This window comes from Scylla paramamosain, chromosome 4 (genome assembly GCF_035594125.1).
Source record: "Scylla paramamosain isolate STU-SP2022 chromosome 4, ASM3559412v1, whole genome shotgun sequence".
NCBI classification, from domain to species: domain Eukaryota; kingdom Metazoa; phylum Arthropoda; class Malacostraca; order Decapoda; family Portunidae; genus Scylla; species Scylla paramamosain.
This window is the reverse complement of record NC_087154.1, coordinates 17,742,719-17,759,610: the sequence shown is the minus strand read 5'-3', so window position 1 is coordinate 17,759,610 and position 16,892 is coordinate 17,742,719.

Here is a 16,892-nt window from a genome sequence, read left to right as displayed (position 1 = left end):
AAAGCGCTCCAAAAAGGAATATAAAATAACATTACTAAAAACCTGTTTTATAGGTTCTTATGTACAGAAACGCTAAAACTCAAGCAAAACACCCTTTATAGAGAAGCGAAATAAATATTTCGTTGATAAATTACATTCAGGACAGTTAGGGAATATCCCTTACAGAAGAATAAGATCGCAGAAGAATGATCCTAAATGGATGACTGAGGTTAAAACATTACATAGGGCGAAAGAGAAGTATATATGAGATTAAAGACAGGGGAAGTGGTTTTAAGGCCATAATATAATGAATTAGAAAAGTCAGGAGTTTAAAAAGGAAAGCTAAAAATAGTTATGAATTAAAGGTAGCCAGCCAAGCGAAGATGGACCCCAAGGGATTTTATCAGGCATATAAGACGAAGAATAGAGAAACAATAGTTCCTTAAAGACAGCAGAATGGGACCTGCTTAGTTGTTGGGAGGAGATTAGTAAATTTGTAAAGGAGTATTTTTTTAACTGGCTTTGGCCAGGAAAACATGCAGGATTTGCCAAATAGTGACAAGATATTTAGAGTAGAAGAAAATGAGAAGCTGACAGATATTTTCATAACTAAAGAGATAGTGGAACAGGAGATAGATAAGCTGAAAAGTTCAAATCACCAGGACCAGATGAAATATATTCCAGAGTATTTAAGAATTGGAAAAAGGTTATAAGTAATCTGGATAAGGTCATGGCCAAGCGGCAGGCAACAGAGTGTTGTAATAAACGGCTCTAAATCCGAGTGGGGTCAAGTAATTAGCGGGGTGACAAAGGGATTATTAGTATTAGGGCCGATGTTGTTTGTAATATATGTCAATGACTTGGATAGTGGAATTAGTAGTGTTGTTAGTAAATTTGCGGATGACACGAGAATATGTAGATTAATTAGGTCAGAATCGCATACAATCGCCTTGCAGGCAGATTTGGATAGGATGAACGAATGGACAGACAGATGGCAAATGCAGTTTAATATCAACAAATGCAAAGCACTTAGCGTAAGTAGAAGAAACCCACACAGTAGTTACACAATGAACAACCAAGTTCTGGTAGGTTCAGGGTTAGAAAAAGATTTGAGATTTAAAGTTAGCTCTGAACTCAGTCTAAGAAAGCAATGCAAAGAGGCCAGAAACAAAGCAAATAGTGTATTATGATTCATTTTCAGGAGTGCTAAAAGTAAAACTCCCGAAGTAATATTAAAGTTACATTTAGCGCTGGTCAGACCTCATCTAGACTACGCTGTCCTATTCTGGTCACCACATCACAGGAAGGATGTCTATTAGAATCACTTCAAAGGAGAATGACTAAAAGGATACAGGTGATGAGGAGTATTCCTTACGAAGCGAGATTCAAGCTGTTAAATTTACATTCTTTAGAGAGACGTAGGTTAAGAGTGGACCTGATAGAAGTCTTTAAGTGGTATATGGGTTATAACAAGGGGAACATAATGAAAATTCTTAGAATCTGTAACCATGATAGAACAAGAAAAATAGAACATCAAGTTTTCAGGCTTGAGCCTGAAAACTTGATGTTCAAAAAGGAAACAGGAAGGAATTGGTTTTCAAATACAGAAGTAGATGATTGGAACGGACTTAGTAATCAAGCTGTTAGTGCTGAGGCATTTGGCAACTGTAAGAGAAAATTACACATTTATAGATGGGGATGATAGGTGGAAATACGTAGGCATATTTAATACAAGTACTGCCACGTGTAGGCCAGATGTCTTCTTGCATATTTACTTATTTCTTATGTTCTTATGTTCTTATTACCAAAAGCGTGTAATTTCAGTGTTTTTCAGCTATTCCGTGAAAAATGAAATACCAAAATGCATGCAAAGCACCCTAAATGAGGAAAAAAAAGGGGCATTACGAGAAACGTGCATTTATAAGTGTTTTGGAGATTCTTAGATACCAAAACCCTGAAACTCATGAATAACACTCTTAATTGAGAAACAGAACAACCTTACCAAATGGGTGCATTTTGAATGTTTTTCACATTCTTGGTTACCAAAAACCCAAATTGCATACGAAACTAGTTTTATGTGGAAAAAAAAGACATTTCCAGAAAAGCGTCTTGTGAGGGTTTTTGAGCGTGTTAGGCAATAAAGCACTAAAAAACAGGGCAATCACATTATATGGGAATAAAACCAACTTTTACCAAGAACTTGCCTTTAAGTGTTTTTGAGCTCCTAACATACCAAAACGCTAAAAGCATGCAAAACACCCTTTATGAAAAAACAGAATAATATTACCAAAATCATGTATTTTGAGTGTTTTTTATCATGTTACCTATAAAAACGCTTAAATACATGCAAAGAACCCTATGTTTGGGAAACGAAAGGACATTACGAGAAACGTGTATTATGAATGTTATTAAATTCCTTAAGCACCAAAAAGCTAAAATCCACAAATAACACTCTTTATAGAGAAAAAAAAAGAATTTTCCTTTTTTTTTGTTATTCTTCTTCATAGGTACCGAGATGCCAAAATTCTGGCAAAATTCATGGAAATTATGTGGAAAAATGAACATTATCAAAAAAAGTTAATTTTAGCTTTTTTTCGGACAGTTATGTACCAAAACCTAAATTGCATGCAAAGTCACCTCTGTAGGGAAATTAAACGACTTTACTAGAATCCTGTCTTTTGATTGTTTTTTAGCATGTTAGGCACCAAAACAATAAATAATATGGAAGTCACTCTATATGGGAATCCAAAACAAAATCACTTAACACTTGTCTTTTCAGTGTTTTACGTAGAAACACGCTAAAACGGATGCAAACAAACCAGTATGAAGAATTAGAATAACACTGCCAAAAAGGTATATTTTTAGTGTTTTTGAGCCTGTTACCTACAAAAAAAGCGAAAATGGATGCAAAGCACACTATATTGGGAAACAAAAGGACATTACGAGAAACCTGTATAATGAGTGTTTTATAGTTTCACAACCACAAGGCAAAAGATTCTTAGATACCAAAATGCTGAAACTCATAAATAACACTCTTGATTAAGATACAGAACAACCTTACCAAATGCGTGTATTTTGAGTGTTTTTCACATTCTTAGTTACCAAAACACGAAATTGCATGCGAAACTAGGTTTATGTGGGGAAAAAATTATATTGCCAGAAAATGTCTTTTGAGTGTTTATGAGCATGTTAGGCAATAAAGTACTTAAAAGAAGGGCAATCACATTACATGTGAATAAAACAAACTTTTACCAAGAACTTGCTGTTAAATATTTTTGAGCTCCTTACATACCAATACGCTAAAACGAATGCAAAAAATCCTTTATGGAGAAACACAATAACATTACAAAAAACATGTATTTTGAGTGTTTTTGATCATGTTACCTATAAAAACGCTTAAATACCTGCACAGAATCCTATGTTTGGGAAACGAAAGGTCATTACGAGAAACGTGTATTAAAAGTGCTTTTAAGTTACTTAAATACCAAAAAGCTAAAACCCACAAATGACACTCTTTATGAAGAAACAAAAAAATAAAAATAAAAATAAATAAATGAAATAAAATAAAATAATTATTTTTTTTGTTATGCATCTTCATAGGTACCGAGATGCCAAAATTCTGTTAAAATTCAGGGAAATTATGTGGATAAAAGAACATTATCGAAAAAGTTAATTTATGCTTTTTTTTCGGACTGTTATGTACCAAACCCTAAAATGCATGCAAAGCCAGCTATATGAGGAAATTAAACGACTTTAAAAGAAAACTGTCTTTTGAGTGTTTTTCAGCATGTTAGGCAAAAAAACGATAAATAATATGGAAGTCACTCTATATGGGAATCCAAAACAAAATTACAGAAAACATGTCTTTTCAGTGTTTTACGTAAAAAACGCTAAAACGGACGCAAACAGACCAATATGAAGAAATAGAATAACATTACTAAAAAGGTATATTTTAAGTATTTTTGAGCTTGTAACCAACAAAAAAAAAAACGCGAAAATGGATGCAAAGCACTCTATATTGGGAAATAAAAACACATTACAAGAAACGTGTATAATGAGTATTTTATAGTTTCACAAGAACCACGAAGCAAAAAACGCAAAAACTAGTGTATATGGAGAAGTTTCTTAGGTACCAAAATGCTGAAACTCCTGAATAACACTCTTAATTAAGAAACAGAATAACATTACTAAATGCGTGTATTTTGATTGTTTTTCACATTCTTTGTTACTAGAACCCCAAATTGCATGCGAAACTAGCTTTATGTGGGAAAAAAATGACATTACCAGAAAAGTGTCTTTTGAGGGTTTTTGAGAGAGTTAGGCAATAAAGCACTAAAAAGGAGGGCAATCACATTACATGGGAATAAAACCAGCTTTTACCAAGAACTTGCCTTTACGTGTTTTTTAACTCCTTATATACCAAAACTCTAAATCACATGCAAAACACCCTTTATGGAGAAACAGATTAACATTACCAAAAACATGTATTTTGAGTGTTTTTGATCAAGTTACCTCTAAAAACGCTTAAATACATGCAAAGAGCCCTATGTTTTTGAAACAAAAGGACACTACGAGAAACGTGTATTATGCGTGTTTTTAAGTTCCATAAGTACCAAAAAGCTAAAACCTCTTTATAGAGAAAAAATAAAGAAATAATTAAAAATACGATTTTTTTTTTGTTTTGTTATTTTTCTTCATAGGTACTGAGATGCCAAAATTCTAGCAAAATTCAGGGAAATTATGTGTAAAAAAACATTATCAAGAAAGTTAATTTTAGCTTTTTTTTCGGACTGTTATGTACCAAACCATGAAGTGCATGCCTAAGCCAACTATATGAGGAAATTAAACGACTTTACGAGAAACCTGTGTTTCTAGTGTTTTGAGCATGTTAGTCACCAAAACAATAAATAATATTGAAGGCATTCTATGTGGGAATCAAAACAAAATTACTTTAAACGTGTCTTTTTCGTGTTTTACGTAGACAAACGCTAAAACGGATGCAAACCAAGCAAAATGAAGAAATAGAATAAGATTACCAAAAAAGTATAATTTGAGTGTTTTTTTTAGCTTTTTATTTACAAAAAACGCGAAAATGGATGCAAAGCTCTCTCTATTGGTTAATAAAAGGACATTACGAGAAACGTGTATAATGAGTGTTTTATAGATTTTCAAGAATCGCAAGGCCAAAAAACGCAAAAACTCATATATACGGAGAAGTTTCTTAGATACCTAAATGCTGAAACTCCTGAATAACACCCTGAATTGAGAAACAGAACAACCTTACCAAATGTGTGTTTTTTGAGTGTTTTTCACATTCTTAGTTACCAAAACCCCCAATTTTTTTTGTGAAAATAGCTTTATGTGGAAAAAAAATGACATTACCAGATAAGTGTCTTTTAAGTGATTTTTTTTTTTTTAGCATAATAGGCAATAAAGCACTAAAAAGCAGGGCAATCACATTACATGGGAATAAAACTAACTTTTACTAAGAACTTGCCTTTAAGTGTTTTTGAGCTCCTTATATACCAAAACGCTAAAACGAATGCAAAACACCCTTTATAGAGAAACAGAATAACATTACCAAAAACATGTATTTTGAGTGTTTTTGATCATGTTACCTATAAAAACGCTTAAATACATGCAAAGAACATTATGTTTGGGAAATTAAAGGACATTTCGAGAAACATGTATTACGGGTGTTTTTAAGTTCTTTAAGTACCATTTAGCTAAAACCCATAAATAACACTGTTTATAGAAAAAAAAAATAAAATAAAAAGATAGGAATTTATTTATTTTTTTGTTATTCATCTTCATAGGTACCAATATGCCAAAATTTTGGCAAAATTCAGAGAAATTATGTGAAAAAAAAACATTAAGAAAAAAAGATAATTTTAGCTTTTTTTTTTGGACTGTCATGTACCAAACCCTAAAGTGCATGCAAAGCCACCTCTATGGGGAAATTAAACGTCCTTACCAGAAACCTGTCTTTTGTGTGTTTTTTTTTTTTTTTTCAGCATGTTAGGCATCAAAACGATAAATAATATGTCAATAAGTCACTCAATGTGGGAATCCATCACAAAATTACTGAGAAAGTGTCTTTTCAGTGTTTTACGTAGAAAAACGCTAAATCGAATGGAAACCAACGAATATTAAGAAATAGAATAACATTGCCAAAAAGGTATATTTTGAGTGTTTTTGAATTTACCTTCAAAAAACGTGAAAATGGATGGAAAGCACTCTATATTGGGATACAAAAGGACATTACGAGAAACGTGTATAATGAGTGTTTTATAGTTTCAAAACAACCACAAGGCAAAAATCGAAAAACTCGGTGTATATGGAGAAGTTTCTTAGATACCAAAATGTTGAAAATCATATATAACACTCTTAATTAAGAATACAGAACAACCATACCAAATGCAGGTATTTTGAGTGCTTTTCGCATTCTTAGTTACCAAAACCAAAAATTGCATGCAAAACTAGCTTTATGTGGGAAAAAAATGACATTACCAGAAAAGTGTCTTTTGAGTGTTTTTAAACGTGATAGGCACTAAAGCACTAAAAAGGAGGGCAATCACATTATATGGGAATAAAAACAACTTTTACCAAAAGCCTGCCTTTATGTGTATTTGAGCTTCTTACATACCAAAACGCTAAAATGTATGCGAAACACCCTTTATGGAGAAACAGAATAACATTACCAGAAACATATATTTTGAGTGTTTTTGATCATGTTACCTATAAAAACGCCTATTTAAGTTCCTTAACTACCAAAAAGCTAAAACCGACAAATAACTCTTTATAGAGAAAAAAAAATTTATACATCTTCATAGGTACCGAGATGCCAAAATTCTGGCAAAATTCATGGAAATTTTGTAAAAAAAAAATAATTATAAAAAAAATAATTTTAGCTTTTTTCCAGAGTTATTTACAAATTCTGAAGTGCATGCAGATCCACCTATATAGGGAAATTACACGACTTTACCAGAAACCTGTCTTTTGAGTGTTTTTTCAGCAATTTCAACAATATTACTTAAAACGTGTCTTTTCAGTGATTTACGTAGAAAAACGCTAAAACGGATGCAAACCAACCAATATGAAGAAATAGAATAACATTACCAAAAAGATATATTTTGATGTGTTTTTGAGCTTGTTACCAACAAAAAATGGAAAAATGGATAGAAAGCACTTTGGCAAAGAAGAGGACATTACGAGAAACGTGTATGAGTGTTTTATAATTTGACAAGAACCACAAGGTAAAATACTCAAAAATTCGTGTACATAAAGAAGTTTCTTACATAACAAAAAGCTGAAACTCATGAATAACACTTTTAATTTTGAAACAGAAATACTTTACCAAATGTGTGTGTTAGAAAAGTTTCTTACATACCAAAATGCTAAAACTCATGAATAAGAAATGAATTAAGAAATAGAATTATGAATTAAGAAATAGAGCAACCTTGCTAAATGCCTGTGTTTTGAGTTTTTTTCACATTCTTAGTTACCAAAACCCCAAATTCCATGCAAAACTAGCTTTATGTGGGAAAATCAATGATATTACCAGAAAAGTGTCTTTTAAGTGTTTTTGAGCGTGTTAGGCATTAAGGCACTAAAAAGCAGGACAATCACATTACATGGGAATAAAAACAACTTCTACCTAGAACTTGCCTTTAAGTGTTTTTGAACTCATTATATACCAAAACGCTTAAAACGCATGCAAAATACCTTTTATGGAGAAACAGAATAAAATTACCAAAAACATACATTTTAAGTGTTTTTGATCATGTTATCTATAAAAACGCTTAAATACATGCAAAAAACCTTATGTTTGCGAAACGAAAGGACATTATGAGAAACGTGTATTATAAGTGTTTTTAAGTTCCTTAAGTACCAAAAAGCTAAAACCCACAAATAACACTCTTTATTTAGAAAAAAAAAATGTAAGAAAATAAAAAAAATAGGATTTTTTTTTTTTGTTATTAATCTTCATAGGTACCGAGATGCCAAAATTCTGGGAAAATTCAGGGCTATTATATGATAAAACAAAAATTATCAAAAAAGTAAATTATAGCTTTTTTTTCGGACTGTTATGTACCAAACTCTAAAGTGCATCCAAAGACTCCTATATGAGGAAATAAAACGACCTTACCAGAAATCTGTTTTTTGAGTGTTTTCAGCATGTTAGGTACCAAAACGATTAATAATAAGGAACTCACTCTATATGAGAATCCAAAACAAAATTGCTGAAAACGTGTTTTTTCTTTGTTTTACGTAGAAAAACGCTAAAACGGATGCAAACCTACCAATATCAAGAAATAGAAAAACATTTTTAGAACTTGTTACCTACAAAAAACGCGAAAATTGATGCAAAGCACTCTATATTAGAAAACAAAAGGACTTTGCAAAAAAAGTGTATAATGAGTTTTTTTATAGTTCAAAAGAACCAAAAGGCAAAAAACACAAAAACTCGTTTATATGGAGAAGGTTCCTAGATACCAAAATGCTGAAACTCATGAATAACACTCTTAATTGAGAAACAGAACAACCTTACTAAATGCGTTTATTTTAAGTGCTTTTCACATTCTTAGTTACCAAAACCCCAAATTGCATGCGAAACCACCTCTATGTGAGGAAAAAATGACAATACCAAAAAAGTATCTTTTAAGTGTTTTTGAGCATGATAGGCAATAAAGCACTAAAAAGCAGGGCAATCATATTACATTGGAATAACAACAATTTATACCAAAAACTTGCTTTTAAGTGTTTTGAGCTACTTATATACCACACCGCTAAAACGCATACAAAACAAACTTTATGGAGAAACAGAATAATATTACCAAAAACATGCATTTTGAGTGTTTTTGATCATATTATCTAAAAAAAACGCTTAAATACATGCAAAGAACATTATGTTTAGGAAACAAAAGGATAATACGAGAAACGTGTATTATGAGTGTTTTTTTTAAGTTCCTTAAGTACCAAAAAGCTAAAACCCACAAATAACTCTCTTTATCTAGAAAATAATAAATAAAAAAAATTAAAAAAAAGGAATTTTTTTTTTTTTTATTCATATTCATAGGTACCGAGATGCCAAAATTCTGGGAAAATTCAGGGCAATCATATGATAAAAGAATATTATCAAAAAAGTTAATTTCAGCTTTTTTTTTTTCTCGGACTGTTATGTACCAAACCTTAAAGTGTATGCAAAGACTCCTATATGAGGAATTTAAACGAACTTACCAGAAATATGTGTTTTGAGTGTTTTTAACATATTAGGCACCAAAACGATAAATAATAAGGAATTCACTCTATATGGGAATCCAAAAAAAGCTTGCTGAAAACATGTCTTTTCAGTGTTTTACGTAGAAAAACACTAAAACGGATGCTAAGCAACCAATATCAAGAAATAGAAAAACGTTACTAAAAAAGATATATTTTGAGTGTTTTTGAGCTTGTTACCTACAAAAAAGGCGAAAATTGATGCAAAGCACTCTATATTGGGAAACAAAAGGACATTGCAAGAAAAGTGTATAATGAGTGTTTTATAGTTCAAAAGAACCACAAGGCAAAAAACGCAAAATCTCGTGTATATAGAGAGGTTTCCTAGATACAAAAATGCTAAAACTCATGTATAACACTCCTAATTGAGAAACAGAACAACCTTAATATATGCGTGTATTTTGAGTGCTTTTCACATTCTTAGTTAGCAAAACCCCAAATTGCATGCGAAAATAGATTTGTGGGAAAAAAAAAATGATTTACCAGAAAAGTGTCTTTTGAGTGTTTTTGAGCGTGATAGAAAATAAAGCACTAAAAAGGAGGGCAATCACATTACATTGGAGGAAAACGAATTTTTACCAAGAACTTGCCTTTAAGTGTTTTTGAGCTCCTTATATACCAAAACACTAAAATGCATGCAAAATACACTTTATTGTGGAAGCGAAATAACATTACCAAAAAATGTATTTTGAGTGTTTTTTATCATGTTACCAATAAAAACGCTTAAATACATGCAAAGAACCGTTTTTTGGGGAAATGAAAGGACATTACGAGAAACGTGTATTATAAGTGTTTTTAAGTTCATTAAGTACGAAAAAGCTAAAATCCACAAATTACACTCTTTATTGAGAAAAAAATAAATAAATAAATTAAAAAATACGATTTTTTTTTCATTCTTATTCATCTTCACAGGTAACGAGGTGCCAAAATTCGGGCAAAGTTCAGAAAATTATATGAAATAAGAACATTATCAAAAAAGTTAAATTTAGCTTTTTTTTCGGACTGTTATGTACCAAACCCCTAAAGTGCATGCAAAGTTATCTATATGGGGAAATTAAACGTCTTTGCCAGAAAACTGTCTTATGAGTGTTTTTCAGCATGTAAGGAACCAACACGATAAAACCCAAGGAAGTCAATCTATATGGTAATCCAAAACCAAATTACTGAAAACGTGTCTTTTCGGTGTTTTACGTAGAAAACGCTAAAACGGATACAAACTAACCAAAATGAAGAAATAGAATAACATTAACAAAAAAGTATATTTTGAGTGTTTTTTGAAATTGTTACCTACAAAAAACGCGAAAATGGATGGAAAGCACTCTATATTAGGAAGCAAAAGGCACCATAAAGTATGTTAGGCACCAAAACGATAAATAATATGAAAGTCACTCTATATGGAAATCCAAAACAAAATTACTGGAAACGTGTCTTTTTAAAGATTTACGTAGAAAAACGCTAAAACGGATGCAAACCAACCAATATGAAGAAATAGAATAACATTACCACAAAAATATATTTTGTGTGTTTTTGAGCTTGTTACATAAAAAGAAACGCGAAAAAGGATGCAAAAAGCTCTATATAAGGAAAAAAAAGGACATAACGAGAAACGTGTATAATGAGTGTTTGATAGTTTCACCAGAATCGCAAGGCAAAAAACGCAAAAACTCGACTGTATGGAGAAGTTTCTAAGATACCAAAATACTGAAACTCATGAATAACACTCATAATCAAGAAACAGAACAACCTTACTAAATGCGTGTATTTTGAGTGTTTTTTTTTACATTCTTAGTTACCAAAACCCCAAATTCCATGCGAAACTAGCTTTATGTGGGAAAAAAATGACATTACCAGAAAAGTGTCTTTGAGTGTTTTTGAGCGTGTTAGGCAATAAAGCATTAAAAAGCAGGGCAATCACATTACATGGGAATAAAACCAACTTTAGGAAGAACTTACCTTTTAGTGTTTTTGCCACGCATTTAGTAAGGTAGCTCTGTTTCTCAATTAAGAGTGTTATTTATAAATTTCAGCATTTACACGAGTTTTTGCGTTTTTTGCCTTGTGGTTTTTTTGAATTATAAAACATTCATTATACATTTTTGTCGCAATGTCCCTATGTTTCCCAATATAGAGAGTTTTGTATCCATTTTCGCGTTTTTTTGTAGGTAACAAGCTCGAAAACACTCAAAATATACATTTTTGGTAATGTTTTTCTGCTTCTTGATATTAGTTGGTTTGTATCAGTTTTAGCGTTTTTGTACGTAAAACACAGAGAAGACACGTTTTCAGTAATTTTCTTTTGGTTTCCGACATAGAGTGAGTTCCTTATTATTTATCGTTTTGGTGCCTAACATGCTGAAAAAAACACTCAAAAAACAGATTTCTGGTAAGGTCTTTAATTTCCTCATATGGGGGGCTTTGCATGTCTTTTCAGTATTTTTGAGCGTGTTACGCAATAAAGCACTAAAAGCCAGGGCAATCACACTACATGGGAATAAAACCAAATTTTACCAAGAACTGGCCTTTAAGTGTTTTTGAGCTTCTTACATACCATGTGTTTTACATGCAAAATACATTTTATGGAGAAACATAATAACATTACCAAATACATGTATTTTGAGTGTTTTTGATCATGTTAACTAAAAAAACGCTTAAACACATGCAAAGATCCTTATGTTTCCGAAACAAAAGAACATTACGAGAAACGTGTATTATGAGTGATTTTTAAGTTCCTTCAGTAACAAAAAAGCTAAAACCCAAAAATAACACTCTTTAGAAAAAAATAAATAAATAAACAAAAAAATGGGATTTTTTTTTATTTTGTTATTCATCTTCATAGGTACCGAGATGCCAAAATTATTCCAAAATTCAGGGAATTTATGTGGAAAAAAGAACTTTATTATAAAAGTTAATTATACCTTTTTTTTCGGATTGTTATGTACCAAACCCTAAAGTGCATGCAAAGCCACCTATATAAGGAAGTTAAACGACTTTACCAGAAACCTGTCTTTTCAATGTTTTTCAGTATGTTAGGCACCAAAACGATAAATAATATGGAAGTCAGTAAATATGTGAGTCCAAAAGAAAATTACTGAAAACGTGTCTTTTCAGTGTTTTACGTAGAAAAACCCTAAAGCGGATACAAACCATCCTATATGAAGAAATAGAATAACATTACCCAAAAAGATATATTTTGAGTGTTTTAGAGCTTGTTACCTAGAAAAAATGCAAAAATGGATGTAAAGCACTCTATATTAGGAAACAAAAGGACATTACGACAAACGTGTATAATGAGTGTTTTATAGTTTTAAAAGTACCGCAAGGCAATAAACGCAAAAACTCGTGTATATAGAGAAATTTCTTACATATCAAAATGAATAAATGCATGAATAACACTTTTAATCGATAAACAGAACTACCTTACCAAATTGTGTATTTTGAGTGTTTTTAACATTCTTATTTACGAATATGCCAAATTACATGCGAAACTAGCTTCATGTGGAAAAAAAAAAGTGACATTAGAAAAGCGTCTTTTGAGTGTTTTTCAGCGTGATATGCAACAAAGCACTAAAAAGCAGAACGATCACATTACATGGGAATAAAACCAACTTTTACCAAGAATTTGCATTTGTGTTTTTTAACCCCTTATATACCAAACCGCTAAAACGCATGAAAAACAAACTTCATGGAAAAACAGAATAACATTACCAAAAACATGTATTTTGAGTGTTTTTGATCATGTTATCTATAAAAACGCTTAAGTATATGCAAAGAACATTATGTTTGGGAAACAAAAGGACATTACGAGAAACGTGTATTATGAGTGTTTCTTTTTTAATTCCTTAAGTACCAAAAAGCTAAAACCCACAAATAAAACTCTTTATTTAGTAAATAAAAAAATAAAAAACAAAATTTTTTTAATTATTTATTTATTTATTTTTTGTTATTCATCTTCATAGGTACCGAGATGCACAAATTCTGGGGAAATTAAGGGCAATTATGTGATAAAAGAATATTATCAAAAAAGTTAATTTCAGCTCTTTTTTTTTTCGGACTGTTATGTTCGAAACCCTAAAGTGCATGGAAAGCCTACAATATGAGGAAATTAAGCGACCTTACCAGAAATCTGTGTTTTGAGTGTTTTTTAGCATGTTAGGCACCAAAACGATAAATAATAAGGAACTCACTCTATATGGGAATCCAGAACAAAGTTACTGAAAACATGTCTTCTCACTGTTTTACATAGAAAAACGCTAAAACAGATGCAAAGCAACCAATATCAAGAAATAGAAAAACTTTACTAAAAAGGTATATTTTGTGTGTTTTTGAGCTTGTTACAAAAAAAAACGCGAAAATTGATGCAAAGCACTCTATATTGGGAACAAAAGGACATTGCAATAAAAGTAAATAATGAGTGTTTTATAGATCAAAAGAACCACAAGGCAAAAAACGCAAAATCTCGTGTATATGGCGAAGTTTTGTAGATACTAAAATGCTAAAACTCATGTATAACACTCCTAATTGAGAAACAGAACAACCTTACTAAATGCGTGTATTTTGAGTGCTTTTAACATTCTTAGTTACCAAAATCCCAAATTGCATGCGAAAATAGATTTGTGGGAAAAAAAAATGATTTACCAGAAAAGTGTCTTTTGAGTGTTTTTGAGCGTGATAGGCAATAAAGTTCTAAAAAGGAAGGCAATCACATTACTTGGGAATAAAACCAACTTTTACGAAGAAATTGCCTTTAAGTGTTTTTTAACTCCTTACATACCAAAACGCTAAAACGCATTTCTCCTTTATGGAGAAACAGAATAACATTAACAAAAATATGTATTTTGAGTGTTTTTGATCATGTTACCTATAAAAACATGTAAAGAACCCTATGTTTCTATAAGAAAAGGACATTACAAAAATCGTGTATTATGAGTGTTTTTAAGTTCCTTAAGTACCAAAAAGCTAAAACTCACAAATAACACTTTATAGAGAAAAAAAAAAAATAGGTACCGAGATACCAAAATTCTGGAAAAATTCAGGGAAATTTTGTAAAAAAAAATCATTATAAAAGATAATTTTAGCTTTTTTTCGGAGTTATGTACCAAACCCTGAAGTGCATGCTAAGCCACCTATATGGAGAAATTACTCGACTTTACCAGAAACCTGTCTTTTGAGTGTGTTTTCAGCAAATTCAACAATATTACTGAAAACGTGTCTTTTCAGTGATTTACATAGAAAAACTCTAAAACGGATGGAAATTAACCAATATGAAGAAATAGAATAACATTACCAAAAAGATATATTTTGATGTTTTTGAGCTTGTTACCTACAAAAAAAATGCGAAAACGGATGAAACGCACTCTATATTAGGAAAGAAAAGGACATTACGAGAAACGTGTATAATGAGTGTTTTATAATTTCACAAGAACCACAAGGCAAAAAACTCAAAAGCTCGTGTACATAAAGAAGTTTCTTACATACCAAAATGCTGAAACTCATGAATAACACTTTTAATTGAGAAACAGAACTACCTTACCGAATGTGTGTATTAGAGAAGTTTCTTAATTAATTTAATTCTGTTTCTTAATTAAAAGTGTTATTCATGAGTTTCAGCATTTTGGTATGTCCAAAATGCTGAAACTCATGAATAACACTTTTAATTAAGAAACAAAACAACCTTACTAAATGCCTGTATTTTGAGTGTTTTTCACATTCTTAGTTACCAAAACCCCAAATTCCATGCGAAACAAGCTTTATATGGGAAAAAAATAATATTACCAAAAAATGTCTTTCGAGTGTTTTTGAGCGTGTTAGGCAATAAACCACTAAAAAGCAGGGCAATCACATTAAATTTGAATAAAACCAACTTTTACCAAGAACTTGCCTTTAGGTGTTTTTGAGCTCATTACATACCAAAACGCTAAAACGCATGCAAAATACCTTTTATATACAAACAGAATAACATTACCAAAAAACATATATTTTGAGTGTTTTTGATCATGTTATCTACAAAAACGCTTAAATACATGCAACGAACCTTATGTTTGGAAAACGAAAGGACATTACGAGAAATATGTATTATAAGTGTTTTTTAGTTCCTTAAGTACCAAAAAGCTAAAACACACAAATAACACCCTTTGTTTAGAAAAACAAAATAAATAAAAAATAAAAATACGATTTATTTTTTTTTTTTGTTATTCATCTTCATAGGTACCGAGATGCCAAAATTCTGGGAAAATTCCGGGCTATTATATGATAAAAGAAAATTATCAAAAAAGTTAATTTTAGCTTTTTTTTCGGACTGTTATATACCAAACCCTAAAGTGCATGCAAAGACTCCTATATGAGGAAATTACACGACCTTAAAAGAAATCTGTCTTTTGAGTGTTTTTCAGAATGTTAGGCACCAAAACGATAAATAAATAAGGAAATCACTTTATATGGGAATCCAAAACAAAACTACTGAAAACGTGTCTTCTCAGTGTTTTATGTAGAAAAACGCAAAAATGGATGCAAACCAACCAATATAAAAAAAAAGAAAAACATTACCATAAAGGTATATTTTGAGTGTTTTTGAGCTTCTTACCTACAAAAAACGCAAAATTGATGCAAAGCACTCTATATTAGGACATGAAAGGACATTACAAGAAAATTATATAATGAGTGTTTTATAGTTCAAAAGAACCAAAAGGGAAAAAACGCAAAAACTTGTGGATATCAAGTTTCCTAGATACCAAAATGCTGAAACTCATGAATAACATTCCTAATTTAGAAACAGAACAACCTTACTAAATGCGTGTATTTTGAGAGCTTTTCACATTCTTGGTTACCAAAACCCCAAATTGCATGCGAAACCAACTTTATGTGAGAAAAAAATGACATTACGAGAAAATGTCTTTTGAGTGTTTTTGAGTCTGATAGGCAATAAAGCACTAAAAAGCAGGGCAATCACATTACATTTGAATAAACCCAATTTTTATCAAGAACTTCCCTTTAAGTGTTTTTGAGCTCCTTATATACTAAACCGCTACAACGCATATAAAACAAACTATGGAAAAACAGAATAAAATTACCAAAAACATGTATTTCGAGTGTTTTTGATCATGTTATCTATAAAAACGCTTAAATACATGAAAAGAACCTTATGTTTGGGAAAGAAAAGGACATAACGAGAAACGTATATTATGAGTGTTTTTAAGTTTGTTTACCAAAAACCTAAAACCCACTCTTTATTTAGAAAAATAAATAAATAAAAAATAAAAAAGTAGGAATTTTTTTTTCTTATTCATCTTATTCATCTTCATAGGTACCGAAATGCCAAAATTCTGGGAAAATTGAAGGCAATTATATGATAAGAGAATATTATCAAAAAAGTTGATTTTAGCTTTTTATTCGGGCTGTTATATACCAAACCCTAAAGTGCATGCAAAGCCTCCTATATGAGGAAATTAAACGACCTTACCAGAAATCTGTCTTTTGTGTGTTTTTCAGCATGTTAGGCACCAAAACGATAAATAATAAGGAACTCACTCTATACGGGAATCCAAAAAAAAAAATTACTGAAAATATATCTTTTTAGTGTTTTACGTAGAAAAACGCAAAAATTCGTGTATATAAAGAAGTTTCTTAGATACCAAAAT